Here is a 20742-nt window from a genome sequence, read left to right as displayed (position 1 = left end):
CTGCTCCTGCTGCACCAATGGAAGCCACGCCCCTGAGTCTGGGTGCACTGCTCCTGCTGCACCAATGGAAGCCACGCCCCAGAGTCTGGGTGCCACTGCTCTTGCTGGACCAATGGAAGCCAAGCCACAGAGTCTGGGTGCACTGCTCCTGCTGCACCAATAGAAGCCACGCCCCTGAGTCTGGGTGCACTGCTCCTGCTGCACCAATGGAAGCCACGCCCCCGGGCCTGGGTGCACTGCTCCTGCTGCACCAATGGAAGCCACGCCCCAGAGTCTGGGTGCCACTGCTCCTGCTGGACCAATGGAAGCCACGCCCCTGAGTCTGGGTGCACTGCTCCTGCTGCACCAATGGAAGCCACGCCCCTGAGTCTGGGTGCACTGCTCTTGCTGAACCAATGGAAGCCAAGCCACAGAGTCTGGGTGCACTGCTCCTGCTGCACCAATGGAAGCCACGCCCCGGGCCTGGGTGCACTGCGCCTGCTGCGCACTGGAAGCCACGCCCCTGGGGCTGGCTGCACTGCTCCGGATGCGGTGTACTCCGTCCAGTGTCCTGGGGTGTGGGCTGCAGGGCCTCTCACACCCAGGGAAGGGGCAGGAAGATGAAAGGGGGAGAACCGGACCACGCAGTGTCGCTCCCCACAGGGAAGTATGGTCACCATCAGGAGGGTCCTTTGCAGGCAGACCTGATTGAGAAGCAAAAACCGGGACAGGTCAGACATAAAAGTGGGACTAAAATCTTTGTTTTACTTTGATGTCTGGCTGCGGCGCCCGTGTCAATTGTTGAATTATGAAGGAAAGTTGTCAGAAGCACTCCTTACTGTGATATTAACTAGTTTATTGCTATGTCAGGGACAACACGTTTCGGCTCTGCAGCCTTTCTCAAGGTTCAATCGCCTTTAAAGAATATATAGTGCAACCAATTCCAACATCAAGAATATAGTGAACAGACTATATTTTAATGAACCACTGGGTGACATCAAAGTGAAGTGAAATACAAATACATTATTTAAGTTAAATGCAATGTATTGGACATACTTGGACCTGTTGAGTGCTTTTCATGAATTGATGGAGTAGACCGCATGCAACACCGACCTGCATCAAACGAGTTAATTTGAGATATTTGAGCAGTTTTCTACAATTTATCATTTGTTTTCCATTTTGGTTTAATTGTACATTATTGTAAAGAGCACAGGATGAATCTATTTGTATTTTTATTTCACTGGAGTCACAGATTGGCTATGAATCTGGGCAAAAATAAATGCTTTTTGACTCTGTTAAGGATCCCCAGGACCAGAGCTAGGGGTCAAGGTATTACTAGTCTGCCCCCTCCTTTTTTTTTTTTCCAAAATGTTTTTGGGGGTCTCGGCTGAAGTAGAGTCCCACGATGGCTGCCAACACTTCCTGGTTGAAGTGATGGCAGCCAATCGAATTTCAGAACGGGGGCTGTCGGATCCTCGGAGGGTCTACTTCCCTACACATACAAATTTGAATGTCCCTTAATATTTCTAAAACTAGCGAATGGATTTACACCAATTTAGAAAAAAGGTTGCTCTCTGGACCAACAGCTACTTTTCTGCCAAATTTGGTGTAAATTTGTTAGGCGGTTAGGCTGTAGCTGTGTCGAAAATCCCCATGGGGAAAACTAGTTTTGGGCCCCCCTCCCCCTTTTTCTCAGCCCCCACTTGACGGACCACCCCAGAACTTTCAAGACCTTAGCTGTAGTGAATGCAACCCTAGGCGTAGTTTGCATAGTAGCGCTATCCTTAAGCTACGCGAAGTGCACGTAGCGCTACACGTAGCACTACGCGAACTGCCGTAGGAAATGCTGATCGCAATGATTGCACAGTGCCGGATGCTTGTCCGCACTGTACAATCATTGCAAGCGGCATCTTGAACCGTGCAAGCGGTCGTTTTCTGCCGCTCGTGTAGATTTGTACTCGAGCAGTAGTTTTCTCAACGCAGACTGGTAGTTTCTCATTGCGAGCATACGCGACCACTCGCACTGAGAAACCTGACCTCCCCGCGTTGAGAATCTTGCGGGGAGGTTTATTTTTCACGCTCGCCATCAGCAACTTGATGTTGCTGATCGCGAATGAGGAAAAAGTCTTGCCCGGATGTCATTTTGCTCGCTCGGGGTCGCCAACTTGACGTTGGGGACTGCGAGCAAGCAAAAAATGCCCGCTACGTGTTTTTGCACAGTGCTATGCGCAATTCGCGTAGTTGCGCAAACAACGCGAGCTTAGTGTAGTTTTCTGCCCAGGCCTAAGTGAGTGGCAAACTAGTTTTGAATATTTTGCAAGGATTTGTCAAACAAAGTCAACGTTTTTGGCAAAACAAGCGCTTTTTCCTATGGAAACTAGATCCTAACTACAACTACTACTGGCGACTGCCAGTAGGTAAAACACATATATACACATATGTACCTACATATATTTACAAGGCTGTGCTGTGTAACATGAGCTGCGGCAGGGCCTCCACCCTTAACTCCCCTGTCCTGCTCCCCACTCTGATTTTCCCTCTGAAGGAGCCCTCAGACCACCTCTTCCTCTGCGGCAAAAAAGAAACAGAACTTGAATCCTTTTAGAGGCGTGGCTTCAGTTTCGTTTCTGCTTTGCAGAATGACTTGACCTTTGTCCCAAAAACCAGGACATCTTGAAGCTAGAGACACTTTTCACACACAAGAGGGGAGAGGGTCTATATCTAATTCAACCACCCGAACCCCCTAAATAACTATGGTCAACACAAATGAGGGGTGGAGAACAACAAAAAATATAATAAGGATTGTTACAAACAAAAATCACGAGTGTGCAAACAATGGCACACTCATGCGGGATGAAAAACTGCCCTCACTCGCACACAATGTGTGTGACATGCTTCATCATCGGGTCTGCTACAACGCCCGGGTGTAGACACACTCCGGGCGGAGCATAGGGAGGGGGGACAGAGAAATGTTTTATATATACGCAAGGACAACGTGTAACACACAACTGAAAGTGACAACAGTGTTCACAAACAAAAACCAACAGGTCAAGACTGAGTACAGTGATAGACAAAACATTGCAGTAGAGAAGGATTAAAACTGGCTCCTGGATACCAGATATAAATGTTATTAGTAGGTTCCAGGGTCAGGGTTAAAAAAGACTGGATAGTGGTACTAGGGAAGGGTATTAGGACCCCCTAGTGCCCCTCCTTTACTGCTGTAGTCGACATGTTTCGACCCCTTGTCGCCCTTAATTACTGGGTCACCTGGGTCTTCTTCAGGACGTCTTACTGTCCCAGTCTACTATAGGGTTCCCCTTACCTTAATTAGGTTGTTAACAGGGGTGTAGGTCACTCTTACCCATCAATAAGAGGCTATGTGGAGGGAGTTCCGCCAACACGGTGACACGAGTTTATTGAGACAAATCACTTCACCTTGTGCATGGGGGGTTGAGTCCCAAAGAACACAACTGTTCTGATGGAGTCCTCCAGCGACAGTCGTGCCCCCCCTTGGTGCGCCGCGACACATCACATCTTACCCCTTCCAACAAATGGAAATCTTAAAGCAACAAGCACACCAACAACGTGTGTATGTATGTATGTATGTATGTATGTATGTGTGTGATATATATATATATATATATATATATATATATATGTCCTCAGACTCCAGACTTAACATGACTTACAAAACAAAATCTTACAATTTACCTGGTCGCATGACCCCTCTGTCCTGACCTTTTTCTATTTTTCTCCACACCTTCTCTCCCATCACTTCTGATTCACTCACTCATCCTCCCACTCCTCCACCATTCCACCCACCAGAGGAATCGCCCATGTTCGAATCGGTTCGGGGCTCGTCACTCCACAGGTCTGTGACACCAGAATCAAACCTATAACTTTTAATTGGACCCTCGATGTTCCAGTTCCACAATCACTTCAGCATCCCGGGGTCCCCCGGTCATGCTAACAGCTCATCCAACAATCCTGGGGTCGATGCATGCACTCAGAAGTGAGCTCCTTTATTCAGATGACCAGCCTCCAATCACCCGGGTATCTTCCTTCCAACTTCCTCAACTGTTGCTTCTCGATTCTGGTCAGTAAAAGTGCTCAACCAGACTTTAGTGCCTCACAATCTACGTGTGACACCTATTCCATCGAAGCCAGAGACGCAACTGATACTCACACCTTTCACTGTATAAAGGCAGGAACTGACCTAGAACCAAAGGACCTCGGTTATGAACCCCCCCCCCCCTCCCCCCACCCCCCCACACCCTCCAGGCCTGACTTACCCCTGAAAGAAGTTAGAATGTGTTTACTTTGGAGTCACAAACCAAGAAACGTTCATGTATATTTTATGCTGATATAGTGAGCAGGAAGTGATGCAAGGGGCGGGACTTCAGACAGATATGACGTGTGAAAAGGGGTGTGACGTTGCAGTGCCCTAGCACGTGTTCTACTGTTTACCGTAACACTAAACATTAAATGTCGGGCTTATTCACAGACTCATCAAATCTCCTAGATTCCTGGTTCGCCACAACTTGCTGTCGACAACTGCCTTGTAGTTGTGTTTGGCGCCAGAGGTTCCGGGGTCCCTTAGATGGACTCTAGTTTTTGAGTGGGGATTACCTCTCGGCCAGGACTGGGGCTTTGTCCTGAGAAAGTTCACCCTGAGACCCAAACATCACTGTTCCTTCTCTGACTTGAGGGGTTCAGCAATGAAGGATGTTTTGGGGTCACACTCACATTCCAGGAGGGGGTAATGTGAATTTGTAGGTACTTACACCAGGTGGTGCATGGAGCTTAGCGTCCAGTGTGGTGGCCACCACGGCGGGCCGGCCGGGCAGCTCGTGTTCACTTACCACCCAAGACGCCTCACTCTCCTAGACAAGGGCTCCTGATCCACCTGAGAACAGAAGACCCTGAACCAAGGTGTACTGAGGACAAGGCGGAGCCGAGGAGACCCCGCAGCTAAGGAGACCAGTCCAGGTGTGACCGCTCCTGCGCATTCCTGGGGTGTTGAACCGCATCTTCAACCGATGACTTTCAGAGTGCAGCGGGCTTGAACTGGTCGCCTAAGGGCCGAAGACATCAACTGTGAGAAGATCGGGCTACAGGAGCCCCAAAACCCTCATTGTGGCCACTTCTGATGCACCCAGTCTGAGGACAGAGCAATCTTCCCTCAAAGATCAGCTGTCTGCAGCAGGCGGACCCCGCTCAACCCTCCGAAGAGACAAGACATGGTCTATAGTCCTGAGGTGGCCACGGCTGAACCCTCGGAAGGGTCACAGGTGGGTGATCTCACAGGTTCCACCTGGATCCGGCCTGACTCTAGCACTTCAAGTCCCTCACAGGGAACCTCTCCACCCTGCGCCTAGAAGCCAGCTCTGAGCAGCAGTCAACACCACCAGAGCGAGGTCCTTCATTCAAGATCTGACGACAGAGGGCAAGAGGCGGGCACGCCGGGTAAAGAGGGGTCCAGCAAACCATGGACGCACCATGTGTCCAGAAACCCACCTCAAAATTCAGAGTGCCGCAAAGTCTCAGGCGACGCTGCCGGGCGAGGTGGCCTATGGGTCCCCTGGACCAGTCTGGACAACGGACACTCATCGAGGCTATGATAGAGCAGAAGAGGGCTGGCACGCGATGCGCCTGGAGGTGGGGCTCCACCAGTGCCCGCTGCTCTAGGGCACACTCTTCTCATGGTCTCATGAAGAGCTGACCTTACAGAGACATATCCTGCCCTGCCCGTGAGGCATCTCACGCTCCCCCGAAGAGCTGACCTTACAGAGACATCCAGCACAGAACAGAGCCATCCTGTGCTCCTCTGTTCGGGCAAGCCTCTGGTTGACAATGTGCGCACAGGGTAAACAGTCAGGCCCCCCATCCCCCCCCCCCCCCCCCCCCCATGGTCTGGGAGCCTTGACAGCACAGGTTGATGGTGATGACTGCGGGTTCAAGTCCTGTCGTGCAGGCCTTGTTACCTGCTCAGGTGTTGACGCCTCCAGGGAGGGGTGTCCTGTATTTCAACATACCTGCAGCATTCCTCGTGTCGGGAGCGGCTCCGACCCTTAAACATGTGTCAGCAGGCTCTGTGCAGGGAGTGCCTGCCTGATTACCCCCCCTACAGTGACAACCTGCTTGGGGTCTCCCTCTCGAGTGACCACCTCCAGGCAGGTGGGGTCTCCCTCTGTGGCAGTGGCCACGTCCAGGCAGGCGTAGTGTCCCTCTGTGGCCACTCCAGGCAGGCAGGGTCTCCTCTATGGCTGTTAGCACCTCCAGGCAGGCGTGGTCTCCCTCTGTGGCAGTGGCCCCGTCCAGGCAGGCGTAGTGTCCCTCTGTGGCCACTGCAGGCAGGGTCTCCTCTATGGCTGTTAGCACCTCCAGGCAGGCGTGGTCTCCCTCTGTAGCCATCTCCGGGCAGGCGTGGTCTCCCTTCTGTTCCCCTTATTAGTTTTTGTCAGTCTGGTGTAAATCTGTTTATTACTTTTTAAACTATTTTTCTAATTCAGCCTAGGATTTTTGTTTTATGTTTTGACTTTTTTTTCTGTTTTGGTACTGCATAAATACTTGACACTTTGCCCCAAATTACGACTGCCTGCTCCGTGCCATAACTATCAGAGACTGGGCACAGGTTAACTTACTGACTTTAAAGGTTCGCTCTGACCAGGGCTGTGATCAGTGCTTGACGTGGGCAGTCACCTGCCCAAACAATCCAATGTCTCACAACATCCATGCTCCTCTTCTTAGTCACTCATTTCATGTCTAGAATCCAAGACTGTCTGTCCAGTAGCCGGAAACGAACCGCCCGTCCACTGGCAGGGTCACTAGACCTCGAGATAAAGGGTGGGAGGCGTGAGACCCCTCTGGAAGGCCCTCTCCTAGGACACGCGCTCCACAGACCACAAACCCACCTCCTATGTATACACGGCAATATTGCGGCAACCGATTATTATATTATATTCTAATATAGCGCCAGATTCGACCCCCAAAGGGGTATCTCCACACTTGCTTTGGGAACCCGTCCTGGATTTACCTGTGAGATAGCCCCTACAGGGCATCCCCAAGGTGAAAGCCAGGCATCCCGCTGCGGGGGGGGGGGGGGGGGGGGGGCGTTGTGGAGATTAAGCAAGCTTAATGCCCAGAGTTGCAGAGTGTAAACCTATGATTAGGTCAGGCACCGAAGCGAGAATTATAGAGTCCATGGACATTTGAGCTCAAGACCCTGCCGCATCGGGAATTGAACCCTGGTCCCGGGTCTGACCTCTGCTTCAGGGTCTGCCTGCTCTAACCAGTGAGCCACACTTCTCCACCAATGCAACCAGCAGAATCTCCAATATACAACCGCTTCCGGCACAGGTAAGGGCCTTTAACCAGACCCACGATCACGAACTTGCCCGGCCCCAAGCCCGCTAGGACTAAGGTTAAATAATTAATAGCCACAGTTAAAAAAATATATATATAAACTAACTGTGCCGCCGGGTCCCGCGTCTCTGCTCTCCTCGCTGAACTTGAGGAACAGGAAGCACAGCCAGGCCCTACTGACCAATCACAGTGCTGCAATGCAGCATTGTGATTGGTCTGACCGTCTTGGTTCGACGCTCCGCAAGGGAATGGAGGCCTGGCGTTGTTCTCCGTGTAGGCTGTAATGGACCCTGCATGGAGGATGGGAAAGTGCGCATGACTGGTTTGGGCGACCCGAGAGGGCTGGCGGAACAGACGTGCACTTAGGAGGGGGTGAGCCGTTCCTCCCTGCCCTGCTCCTGGCGCAGCACTGCCCGTCTGCAAAGCATGAAATAAGAACTCCAGTATTAGCATGTTATGTTTCTACGTCGCACTGCTTAAAAGTAGTGGGGCGGCGCTCCTCCGCCAGAGCGGACAAACCGGCACCGAGTCCTATCCGCTAGCCTAGATGCCCACTTTGGCAAGTGCGTAGCATCACCCCACGTTCCACGGTGTCTCTCCTCCTTGCACCCCACCTGTTTACTCCTCCCTCTCGTGTAGCGCCTAGATAACGCCCAAAGGTGACACTTTGGCTCTATAGAAAGCACGCACAATGACCACCCCCCTCCTCCCCCCCAGACTGGCATTCACCCGCTAAGCGCACCCCTTTAGGTCTGGGGAGGCTTGTGTTCCCATTCCGAGGGGACATGACCCCACATTACCGGCTGGACTCTGCCTATTGGAGGATGGCCAGGCTGATTTGCATATGTCTGCTCCCCCCGGGAGTGACGCAGGGCAGTAAGATGGATGGATGAACGGACGGGACATTGGCGGGGGCTAAAACTTTTGCAAAAATTCCACCATCGCCTCTTGTTCAATTAATGCCCCCCCCCCCCCCCCCCCCCCCCCCACCTCCTCTCCTGGGAAGCTTGGCAGATTCTTGGAAAAGCCATTTCTATCCCTGGAAACCACAGAGCGGCCGCCCCGACGCATGAAAGGCCTCTCTGTGAGGGTCCCCTGGGCCAGCTGAGTCCCTTCCAAGGAGCCGGGGCCAGGGGCAGGTCTGGGGGCTGCACCCCCCCCCCCCCCCCCCCCCCGCAGAGACTGTCGAAGCTCGGCCCCCGGCAGAGTGATGGGTACGTGCTCAGGGGGGCCGGGCCCCCGCCCGCTGCGGGACACTCCGTCCCTTACAAGAACCTCCTTGTTTTTCCGATGAACCTTGGCTTGTTTGAGGAATATGTCCAAAGCCTGAAACTTTATCCAACAAACACCAGGCAGCCCCCGCCCCCTCCCCTCCCCCGTGACCGGGGACAGGTTCACCAAGGTCTGCGGACGTGGGAGGGGGCCTCTGTGTTCCGAGGGGGGCACCGTTCCGGTGGGGTGGGGCGAGGGGGCACCGAAGCCCCTTTTCGCACCGCGCTCGCGGAGATGTCGCGCTAACCCCCCCCCCATCCTACAGGTCACGCGCTCCGAGGCCACTCGTCTATTTACTTTTCCAAATTGGACGCAGCTCTGCCCAGTAATGGTCATTTCAGACGTAGTTTGTACCATGGGAAAGAGATGTGGGTGGAATTTACGAGCCCCGGGGCTGGACGCAGAGCCCTCGGCGGCAGGGCCTGGAGTCTGAGGACCTTGACCCGGTGAATCAGAGGGGAGGCGCGTCCTGGGCACCTGGGGCATCAGAGGGCCCCTCCTGGACACACATGGGGCATCAGAGGGGCCCCTCCTGGCCACACATGGGGCATCAGAGGGGCCCCTCCTGGTCACACATGGGGCATCAGAGGGGCCCCTCCTGGGCACACATGGGGCATCAGAGGGGCCCCTCCTGGCCACACATGGGGCATCAGAGGGGCCCCTCCTGGCCACACATGGGGCATCAGAGGGGCCCCTCCTGGGCACACAAGGGGCATCAGAGGGGCCCCTCCTGGGCACACATGGGGCATCAGAGGGGCCCCTCCTGGGCACACATGGGGCATCAGAGGGGCCCCTCCTGAGCACACATGGGGCATCAGAGGGGCCCCTCCTGGGCACACATGGGGCATCAGAGGGGCCCCTCCTGGGCACACATGGGGCATCAGAGGGGCCCCTCCTGAGCACACATGGGGCATCAGAGGGGCCCCTCCTGGGCACACAAGGGGCATCAGAGGGCCTCTCCTGGGCACACATGGGGCATCAGAGGGGCCTCTCCTGGGCACACATGGGGCATCAGAGGGGCCCCTCCCCAGGGCGCACATGGGGCATCAGAGGGGCCCCTCCCCAGGGCACACATGGGGCATCAGAGGGGCCCCTCCCCAGGGCACACATGGGGCATCAGAGGGGCCCCTCTCCAGGGCACACATGGGGGCATCAGAGGGGCCCCTCCTGGCACTCATGGAGTATCGGGGGGCTTCTCTCATACACCCATGGGGCATCAGAGGGCTGTAAAACACCCGGATGGAACCGCACGTGTCCGCCGCGTCTCGTGTTTGAGGGTCCGGGCCACCGCCTTAAACTTTGAACCCGGGGCCGTCGCAGGAGGTTTCTGGTCCGAGGGGGTCAGAGTTACCCCGATGGCGGGGCTGGGGCGAGCGCCACCACCCATTACCGATAGAACCTCATAGGGACACCGTTCAAACCCTGAAATCCACTCTCAGAACCGCAGGCAGCTATTCTCTACTAGAAGCAACAATTACAAATGTCTAAATGGGGACAATCTGACGAATGCCCCCCCCCCCCCCCCAAAAAAAAAAACCGCCAGGCATCCCCAACAAAGTAAACCTTGGGGAGCCGTGAGGCGGTGTTAACAAAGAAACATAATCGCCTTATTTCAGAGGCGTTTAACCTCATTCCAGCCGTGACATTGATGTCTGTTTTTCAATGCTCATATCGGCTTCGGTTCTTGCCATGAGGGTCCCACGCGCCGGTCCGACCCCCACGGTTCTACCTTTCCTTGACGGACTATCCACAAGCTGCCATTACTGAAGGCAACTTCTGCAAACTACTCCCTTCAGCCACACCTGACGCTCCATGTGATTAGAAAAGAATCGATGGATTTTGTCTTTAGAAAAAGTTTAGAGAGAAAAAGATGTCGAAATCTGAAAAAGTTGCTGCTATGACTTATGAATCTATGACATGTGTTCACGAGCCACAAAAACGTGAAATGAAAGCCTGTTATCACTTACTGAAGATATGCACGTATCATTCAAAACACCATTTAAATGAGAATCTTAAACCGTTCGTAAGTTTAGGCCGAAGGAACAGGAATCTGAATGAAAGGACCGATCTTGTGGCACTGGATTCGTTTTGTGATTTTTTTTTTTTTTTTTTTTTTTTTTTTTTTTACGAAAGCAGTTGAATGAGTTGAGGCTTCAGAACAAACTCGTGTTGAAAGTTGCCGTCCTGCTTCCTTCCTGTCTCTGCCTTGGGCCTCTCAAGCTCCCAGGGCCTCTCCCGGTGGTTGGCCAGAGGACCCTCAACGCGCTGCCCAGTTTCGGAGCCATGGATAGGCCGACAGGTCTTGTGGGGTCTTTGTGGGTGCAGGTGACGCGCGCTTTGCAACAAGAAGGGCCTCGACAGGACTCGTCCTCCAGGTGGTGGAGGCCGGAGCCTCACTGATGCAGCCGGAGGAAGAATGAGAGTCACTGAGGGACTCCGTGGTGGGCGCGGCCCGGTCTCTGAGGATGGGTTGGCCTGTAGGGTCAGTCTGCTGGACTTCTCATTGACTTGCAGTTTTCCTTTTCCTTCTAGCACACCAGGTGCCAGCCAATGGCTAAAGAGCTCGAAACCCTTTAGCCCCAGACTATGGGTCACGTGGCACTGGAAATCCCTGCAAGCGCAGAACCCTCGATTCAGAAAAGGGGGTGGTGATGAACAGAGTGTCTGAATTAAGCAGACCACTCTTACCCAGTCCAAAGATCAGGGCTTGATCCATCACCGTTATTTAATTCAGACACTCTGTTCATCACCACCCCCTTTTTTTGAATCGTTTTTGGCCACTATAGGTGTGGCAGGGTATACTCAGACATGAGTCCCTTTCTCACTGCTCCATCAGGATTCAAGCAAGCCGGGCCGAAGAAGGCTGAAATGCCAGAAACCGGTCCCCGGTAGCTTGTCTCCTTTCTGGTGAAGAATTGGCTTGGTAGTTTAGTCTGCCCTGTTCCCATGATGCACTGGGCCAGGGACAGACTGATTTGCATATAGCCAGGTTCTGAGCTGGGATGGGGCAGTGAGATAAATAACGGTGATGGATCAAGCCCTGATCTTTGGACTGGGTAAGAGTGGTCTGCTTAATTCAGACACTCTTTTCATCACCACCCCCTTTTCTGAATCAGCGCAGAACCCTCTGCTGGAAAAATAGGAGTTTGTGAAAGTCACCTTGAGTTGTGGCGGGACCCTGATGGGTTTGTCCCACAACCCACCTTCTTCTTCAGCATAAATTGGATTGTGTGTTTATCTGCAGCATTGTGTGTGTTTTGGAAATGTCGGAACCCCAATTACAATTGTTTTGAAGAGTTAAATACAAAAAAACCCTCTCTGCCCCGCGCATTTTGTGGTTTGGTGTTAGACGATTTCAGACCCCAGCATCGCTCCCTTGTATATGAGAATACTCTTCGGTTTTGGTAGAAACATTCTGTTTCCTAAGCGATAATATTATGGGATGATTAATATCTTCATCTTCAACCTGGCCTCCGTCCCAGTACTTTCGAAGAGTGCTCCTGTGGGCGGGGCCTCCACACTCATAGGTGCCTATAACCGGGATCAGCCACAGGACGCGGTGCCTGTAACCTGTGCAGTCTACAGGCTGGGGCGCTTAGAAGCAGGGACACTGCATACTCCGTGATTTAATTTAGATCCGCTCGGCGGACTGCATGTTATCGGCCTTGTAATGATGAAAGGCGGGCCTGCCAGGAGGTGAGCCGGTATCCTTCAGGTGCTCGGACACGAGCCTCTCCCGCGTCTGGGGCCACATTGAGGAATAGCTGTTCTTTTTCTACAACCTCTTGGGTTCCTGCTTTTGTCTGGAGCTCAGGCAATTGCTTTCCCAGTACAGCCCTGAGTTAACTGGAATATAACCCTCTTGGGTGACTCCTTTCCAGCAGTTGAACGGCAGCTTCGGCGCCTGCTCGCACCTTCATCCTTGCAGACCTGTTGTTGCTCAAATGAAATTAACTTCTGCCTTCAGCATAACATGTACGATTCCAAACTTTTGCCAATACACTGAATTTCATCTTCTCCTTCCTATATTGTTTTCTGTGTGTTTAAAGCGCCCCGAAGCTGCTGGTGCAGGCCTATTGGCACTATACAAATATCTGGAAGGATTGTTTCCTTCTCTGCCGCCTCAGTCACTCTTGGGAGAGCGAGGCCAGTGCAATGTGTTGGCATGAATTTAGAATTTGAAAAATGTTGGCTGTCCCAATGCTTGTAAAGTTAAAGAACAAACAAGACCTGGTGTACCCAGGTGGAAAGACTCCGCCTTTCAACCTGAGGCCTGACCACAAATCAGGATCCTGCAAAAGCACAGTGTGCCAGGGACGTGTGTCCTACAGAGGAAGCCACGAGGAAAACAGATTGCGAAACAGTTGCGAAAGCTAAGCCACAGCATATTTTACTTCTAACTCCTTGGCGTGTTTGTCATGCCCATTCGTGGAGGCCTTGGGCGGTCATGGATACTGGCACTCAACCGCAGGGGTTGAAGCCATTTGCCACCGAGGTCCTGGGTCTGTCCTGCTGTGGCCCTGAGAACTGGGTCAAGTATAACCCCTTCGGCACGTGACTCTCCGTGGTCGTGACAGTCGCTGCTCCTCAGGAAGGTAGTGTGAGGTGCAGGAGCTCAGAACTCAACAACCACCCACCCGGCACAATCCTCCCAATCTCCACCCAGTCCTTGTCTTTTCACGAAAGAAAGTACTTTAATGCAACAGTTGTACTAAATGCATCAAAATCTCAGGAGTCTGTGTCTTTGAGCGCAGTTCTTCAGAGTACCGCCCCCTCTGCGCGCCCAGGACTGCTTTCTCACAGGTCACATCTCCACCTCTGGGTTCTCCTCTTTAGAATTCAGCTATTTGCATATTTCAAGCAGAGGCGCAGCTTTCGGGCCCGCAGCCAATCGCAGTCTTTTTAGGTATCGCCTAGGCAGCGCATGCGCCGTAGCTTCGAGACATGCTGTGTTCACTCTGTGGGCTTACTGCCCGCCCATTGCTTTTGATTTGTTATTTTGACTGTCATTCGCAAACACTTGCTTCCAGGTGGTTAATCTTTATTTGTCCCTCCTCGTGTCTTAATCCCTCCCATGGGGCGTTGGCCTGTTTGTATCCTTTCACTTTAGAGTATTTAGCTTTTCGTATGCAAACAATTTTTTTCATTGCAGCGCCCCCATGTTTTAGGACGGTTCTGTTTTCTTATGTCGTGTAGTTGCTAAAGTTTGTGGTAGATGCATTCTATGGATTTTTAAAATGAAGTGTGCTTTATTTGTTTAGCAAGGCGTTCGTGTGCTGACCTGTGTTAATGTAATTTATGTGCTTTTTTTCTTTGTTCTTTTACCTAACACGGACTCCACCCGAAGATATCATAGAGTTTTACACGAGCACTAGTTGCATTAGACACCAACAGGGACACATTTACAAGCACAGAGGATTAACCGGCACGGAGATATGAAGTGATTTACCCAGAAACACAGGATGTTGAGCCTCCTGCCGAGACTCGAACCGCTCTAGATCTAGCTATAAGCTCGCTGCTGTAGCCCTTACACCACATCCTCTCCCCTCGAGATCTGCATGTAAGTTGGCGGGCACGCCTTTGGAATGCACAATTATAATTCATTCCCACTATGCATTCCAAAGCAGCGCCGGCCATCTTGTTTTCTACTGCTGCAGCCAAGTTCAGTTAGTCTGTGTTTGTTCTGGGCAGACACCAATGTACTCCAGATGGATAGGTAAAGAAAAAAATAGTAACTATGCCAAAATTATTTCCTTTATGATTCCTAGACGAGACAACCCCGACATGCCGCTAGCTCCACACCCCAGTTCTGAATAGTCACAGCAACCAAAATTAATTGATGGTCTTAATGGAGCAGAGATTGCTGGGATAATGGTTCATCTTTCCACACGACTAGCGCTTTAAAGCTATGCAAGTAGATAAACGAGTTTAGTTATGGGCTAATGTTCCACCTGAGCCTAGAACCGGAGACTGCCTGTGCCACAAACTACGCTGCAAACTAAAGACAGACCTGTACCCTGACTGGTGCACTAGCCTTCCACGTATCCTGATTGTATATATGCTGCCGTACCCATAGCAACCAGTACAAAGTTTGAAAACCACACTTTTCGACTGAATTTATCTCCTGTCATTTAATTGTTTTGTTGCATCCACTAGCATCACCCCATTAACTTGTCAGCCTTAAACACTTTCTTAAATATTGCTGTTGTGTGTTTTCTAGATTCAGCTAACACCTCTGTGCTGAAATCCAATAAAAATATAATGTTTTTATTTTTTCACGAGCAGTAACATTCCATAAATGTTTTTGTTCTCACTCCCAACACCTCTTGAAAAGGCTTAGTTTATTCAGTGGGGCCCCAGTAATCTGGCATTGCTTCAACCCCTCTTGCATATATCTCGGATGAACTTTATTAATTGTCCATGTGCTGGCCACACAAATCTCTTCGCCTCGATGTGCCTTCCGGCTGCCTGCCCGGCCCTCCATGTTCAATTTGTTTTGTGGATAAAGTGTATAGCTCTTGAAACATTTTTTAAAAGCGTACTGTTTGGATGTAGGGTTATGCGTAGCTTAATTTTCCTTTCATGATCTTTAAGCACCAGGGTTGAGTAGCCGAACTGGTCAGTTACTTAAAGTGTATCTCGTTCTTTTTGATGGTGTAATATTATGAGTGTGTAGCGATCATGGACCCTTTGAGATCGGTAACATTAAAACCTATTTTATTAAACAATCTACACTTTCGATCCACACAACTGCTGTAGAAGAGAGAAAACAAAAATAGAACCTCTCACAAAGGCGAGACCTATTGGCTTTAATTCTTGTTTCGTCTTGCTGTCCTCTTGATACGGGTGGCACAATGTCCGCCCTTGTCTGACTTTCATCTGCTCTTGCGTGTCTGCAGCGAGCTGAAGGTCCACTGGGCTGCATAGGGAGCCAGGCACTGGCCGCGTCCGGGAGTACGCTTGCCCGTGCTCAGTCCGGGGGCCCATGATGGTGGTACAGACTCAGCCATGGCAGGCGTCTGTGGTTCTATTGAGAGGGGCCCACCTGACCTGGGGACTGATGTAGCCCAGAGTGGAATAAGGGTGTCTGAACACTTGTATTCTCAATTAGACCCGTGGAAGGTGCCGCCCTGATTAAATCAATCAAATAAGATCTGTAAAGTGCTGCTTATCACCCGCAAGGGTATACAGGACCTGGGAAGAGGGGGTGGTTGTTGCTGCTGCTGAGATTGATTAGTCGAAGAGCCGCGTCTTTGGGTCCTTCTTGAACTTGTGCATGGTGGGGACTGTGCAGCGGTGGAGGCTGTTCCTAGACTTTGCTGCAAGGAGTGAAAAAGAAAGGCCAACACCCTGCTCCTGTGAATGAGGTGTGTGTAGGACACAAAGAGGTATGAGGAGTAGGAGATTATGCTCATGCCGTAGAATCTGACCAGGGTGGCCCGAGGGGACATGTGAGTGTTAAATAGGGTCGAGTCTTAGAGAGGATCCTTGTGGAATGCCGCAGTTGATGGTTTTTTGGGCCCGAGGTGAAGGGTTGGACGTGGACGCTTTGGGTCTGTCTGGAGAGGACTGACTCAATTCATTTAATGGCGTTCCCTTGAATCCCTATTTGGTGGAGACCGTGCAGGAGGGTAAAGTGGGACACAGTTTTGAATGCTGTGGAGAGATCAAGGAGAACCAGGGCGTGGGCTCTTCCATGTCTACGAGAGTTCTGATGTCATCTGTGCTGCAATCAGGGTGGTGTTGGTGCTGTGATTCAAGTGAAATCCAGATTGTGAGGCTCCAGTAGGTTGTTTTCCATGTGGGTGGTCAGTTGGAGGTTTATTGCTTTCTTGAGTACTTTGGCTGGAAATGGCAGTAGGGAGATGAGGTGATAGTTTCTGAGGACTTTGGGATCTGTGTGGTTTATTTTTGGGAGCGGTTTGAGTTACGTGTGTTTCTCATTCTTTTGGGAAGGAGGCAGAGGAGACGGATGCATTGATGATGGTGGTGAGTTCTTCGCTGTTTGTGCTTTTTCTCAGGTTGAACATGTGGTGGCGGAAGGGTTCGTTGTGAGTCCCGAGTGGATGGAGCCCATGGTGATGGTAGTGGTTGTGTTTGCAGAGAGAGGTTCCCATGTGTTTAGTCAGATTTTGTTGGAGTCTGTGGTGGTGAGGAGTCTGTTGAATTACGTTGTAGGGGGTCGAAGTTTTCATAGATGGTTGTGATTTTCCAGTAGAAGTTGTTGGCGAGGCTATCCCAAAGATACCGAGAGGGGGTACCCGTGTTCTCGTGGCTGCGAGGTTGGATGATTCCATGATGATGTAGAATAGTTCCTTGCGGTGGTTGGAGCTGGCATCCAGGCATGATGCCAGGGCAATTTTCCTGACTGTTTTGTGTTGCTGGTGGTACTCGATGAGGGCTCGTTTGAAGTTAGAACGGATATTGTTTTTTTTGCTGGTGTGCCGGCCCTTTCAAACGCAGGTGTGCTTGTGGGATATGAGCTCTGGTGTGAACCAGCTGTGTTGTTTGGAGGATCTGCCAGTATTGGTGGGTTTGAGGGGTGCTACTTTGTCGGCAGATTTGTTGATTCATGCGTTGACGTTTTCAACTGCCCCCTTGAGGTTTGTGGTTGCATCAGGAGTTGAGGTGCCGAGGGAGCTTGTCCAGAGGTCTTTGGTTACTTTGCTCCAGCTCCTTTAGAGAGATTTTGGATGGGGTTACGGGGGGGGGGGCTGGTTGTGATGTGGAAGTGGACAATTGAGTAGACCTGGGCGGTGAACTTCGCTCCATTCGCGGAGTTTGCTGAGTTTTCTGCACCCTGCACTCCGCAGAGCTCGCGGAGTGTAGAAAACTCTGCTTTGCATTGTGCAGCTGAGTTTTTCCCCGTTTGCTATCACGAATGGCAAGTGCGCGAGCTTCTGCTTGGGTAGAATTTCTGCCCGAGCAGCAGGAATACCAGCACTCTGCCATACGCAGAACTTGGCAGAGTTTTTTGTAACTTCGCAGAGTTCCGCGTAGCAAAACTCCTCAAACTATGCCAGGCTTACAATGGAGTGATTGGACCAGGTGATTTCAGTGGCCTGGCCGTACTGGATTCTATCGCTGGCTGAGAATATGGGGTCAAGAGCGTGTCTGGCGATATGTGTGGGGTACGTGACCAGTAGGCAGAGAATTTCAATGTTCTTGAGTAGATTGGTTCTGTTGGTGTCATTGGGATCTTCCAGATGAAAGTTGAGGTCAACGAGGAAGAGGAAGTCTTTGGTTGGGTCTGTGGTAATGACCAAAGCAGCAGTGTCTGCAGTTGTAGCCCTCGTTGCCTATGGCACTCGTGCAACTGTAGCCCTCGTTGCCTCTGACACTCGTGCAACTGTAGCCCTCGTTGCCTCTGGCACTCGTGCAGCTGTAGCCCTCGTTGCCTCTGGCACTCGTGCAGCTGTAGCCCTCGTTGCCTCTGGCACTCGTGCAGCTGTAGCCCTCGTTGCCTCTGGCACTCGTGCAGCTGTAGCCCTCGTTGCCTCTGACACTCGTGCAGCTGTAGCCCTCGTTGCCTCTGACACTCGTGCAACTGTAGCCCTCGTTGCCTCTGACACTCGTGCAACTGTAGCCCTCGTTGCCTCTGACACTCGTGCAACTGTAGCCCTCGTTGCCTCTGACACTCGTGCAACTGTAGCCCTCGTTGCCTCTGGCACTCGTGCAGCTGTAGCCCTCGTTGCCTCTGGCACTCGTGCAGCTGTAGCCCTCGTTGCCTCTGGCACTCGTGCAGCTGTAGCCCTCGTTGCCTCTGGCACTCGTGCAGCTGTAGCCCTCGTTGCCTCTGGCACTCGTGCAGCTGTAGCCCTCGTTGCCTCTGGCACTCGTGCAGCTGTAGCCCTCGTTGCCTCTGGCACTCGTGCAGTTCTAGCCCTCGTTGCCTCTGGCACTCGTGCAACTGTAGCCCTCTTGGCCTACGGCAATCATACAGTTGGACCTCAGATGCCCATGCGTTATCGGTTTCCTTCAAGAGCTGGAATGAGACTGGGGCACCCATAGGATATACAGATCCTCCTTAGCTCGCTCTTGTGCAGTCGGCGCTCTCTGGATGTCCCACAAGTACTGGGGGCACACTTGACCTCTGTCCCCTGGACAGTTTCTCCTCCTACAGGTTCAAGCTGACTCCTTCCCTCTGTCAGCAGCCAGACAGGCGTTTATGGGTTTTGGTTCCGATGCACGGCTCCACCAGCAGAAAGCGCAGACTTCTCCACTCTGGGAGAGTGACTATCATGCAGACACCAGACCTGGGTGCACAGCGGTCCCTTGCGTCCTTTGTTGTGCAGTCTATCCGAGGCCATGAAGGACTTGGAATGGGGATAAAGTGGGGTGGTTTGTTGTCCTACTTTACAAACCACATCTGCATGGGAGCTATGGATCCACGGTCTCAGATTGTAGACCCAGTTCTGAGTGCTTCTCCTTTCAAGTGTCCGTCTCGGGCTGCTCTCCAGACACAGCCGTTGTGTAGAGTGATGCTTCTCACATCTGCACGGGAGCTATGGATCCACGGTCTCGATTGTAGACCCTGATCTGAGTGCTTCTCCTTTCAAGTGTCCGTCTCGGGCTGCTCTCCAGACACAGCCGTTGTGTAGAGTGATGCTTCTCACATCTGCACGGGAGCTATGGATCCACGGTCTCAGATTGTAGAACCAGTTCTGAGTGCTTCTTCTTTCAAGTGTCCGTCTTGGGCTGCTCTCCAGACACAGCCGTTTTGTAGAGTGATGCTTCTCACATCTGCATGGGAGCTATGGATCCACGGTCTCGATTGTAGACCCAGTTCTGAGTGCTTCTTCTTTCAAGTGTCCGTCTCGGGCTGCTCTCCAGACACAGCCGTTGTGTAGAGTGATGCTTCTCACAGCAGCACGGGAGCTATGGATCCACGGTCTCGATTGTAGACCCAGTTCTGAGTGCTTCTCCTTTCAAGTGTCCGTCTCGGGCTGCTCTCCAGACACAGCCGTTGTGTAGAGTGATGCTTCTCACATCTGCATGGGAGCTATGGATCCACGGTCTCAGATTGTAGAACCAGTTCTGAGTGCTTCTCCTTTCAAGCGTCCGTCTCGGGCTGCTCTCCAGACACAGCCGTTGTGTAGAGTGATGCTTCTCACAGCAGCATGGGAGCTATGGATCCACGGTCTCGATTGTAGACACAGTTCTGAGTGCTTCTTCTTTCAAGTGTCCGTCTCGGGCTGCTCTCCAGACACAGCCGTTGTGTAGAGTGATGCTTCTCACATCTGCACGGGAGCTATGGATCCACGGTCTCGATTGTAGACCCCGTTCTGAGTGCTTCTCCTTTCAAGTGTCCGTCTCTGGCTGCTCTCCAGACACAGCCGTTGTGTAGAGTGATGCTTCTCACATCTGCACGGGAGCTATGGATCCACGGTCTCGATTGTAGACCCTGATCTGAGTGCTTCTTCTTTCAAGTGTCCATCTCGGGCTGCTCTCCAGACACAGCCGTTGTGTAGGTTGATGCTTCTCACATCTGCACGGGAGCTATGGATCCACGGTCTCGATTGTAGACCCAGTTCTTAGTGCTTCTCCTTTCAAGTGTCCGTCTCGGGCTGCTCTCCAGACACAGCCGTTGTGTAGAGTGATGCTTCTCACATCTGCACGGGAGCTATGGATCCACGGTCTCAGATTGTAGACCCCGTTCTGAGTGCTTCTCCTTTCAAGTGTCCGTCTCGGGCTGCTCTCCAGACACAGCCGTTGTGTAGAGTGATGCTTCTCACATCTGCACGGGAGCTATGGATCCACGGTCTCGATTGTAGACCCCGTTCTGAGTGCTTCTCCTTTCAAGTGTCCGTCTCGGGCTGCTCTCCAGACACAGCCGTTGTGAGAGTGATGCTTCTCACATCTGCATGGGAGCTATGGATCCACGGTCTCGATTGTAGACCCAGTTCTTAGTGCTTCTCCTTTCAAGTGTCCGTCTCAGGCTGCTCTCCAGACACAGCCGTTGTGTAGAGTGATGCTTCTCACCGCAGCATGGGAGCTATGGATCCACGGTCTCAGATTGTAGACCCTGTTCTGAGTGCTTCTCCTTTCAAGTGTCCGTCTCAGGCTGCTCTCCAGACACAGCCGTTTTGTAGAGTGATGCTTCTCACATCTGCATGGGAGCTATGG

General features: G+C 52.0%; 1 protein-coding gene and 1 pseudogene across 2 annotated transcripts in view; one reads left to right on the top strand and one right to left on the bottom strand.

The window, feature by feature from the left end:
* LOC147678780 (uncharacterized) overlaps positions 1 to 16962 on the bottom strand; it is an 80989-nt pseudogene extending 64027 nt beyond the window's left edge.
* C12H17orf114 (chromosome 12 C17orf114 homolog) overlaps positions 1 to 20742 on the top strand; it is a 102774-nt gene that overhangs the window by 26336 nt on the left and 55696 nt on the right. The window lies entirely within an intron of this gene.

Source organism: Lissotriton vulgaris, chromosome 12 (genome assembly GCF_964263255.1).
Source record: "Lissotriton vulgaris chromosome 12, aLisVul1.2, whole genome shotgun sequence".
In the NCBI taxonomy this organism is placed as follows: domain Eukaryota; kingdom Metazoa; phylum Chordata; class Amphibia; order Caudata; family Salamandridae; genus Lissotriton; species Lissotriton vulgaris.
The sequence above is the reverse complement of the archived record's forward strand: the minus strand, read 5'-3'. Positions and strand labels throughout refer to the sequence as shown.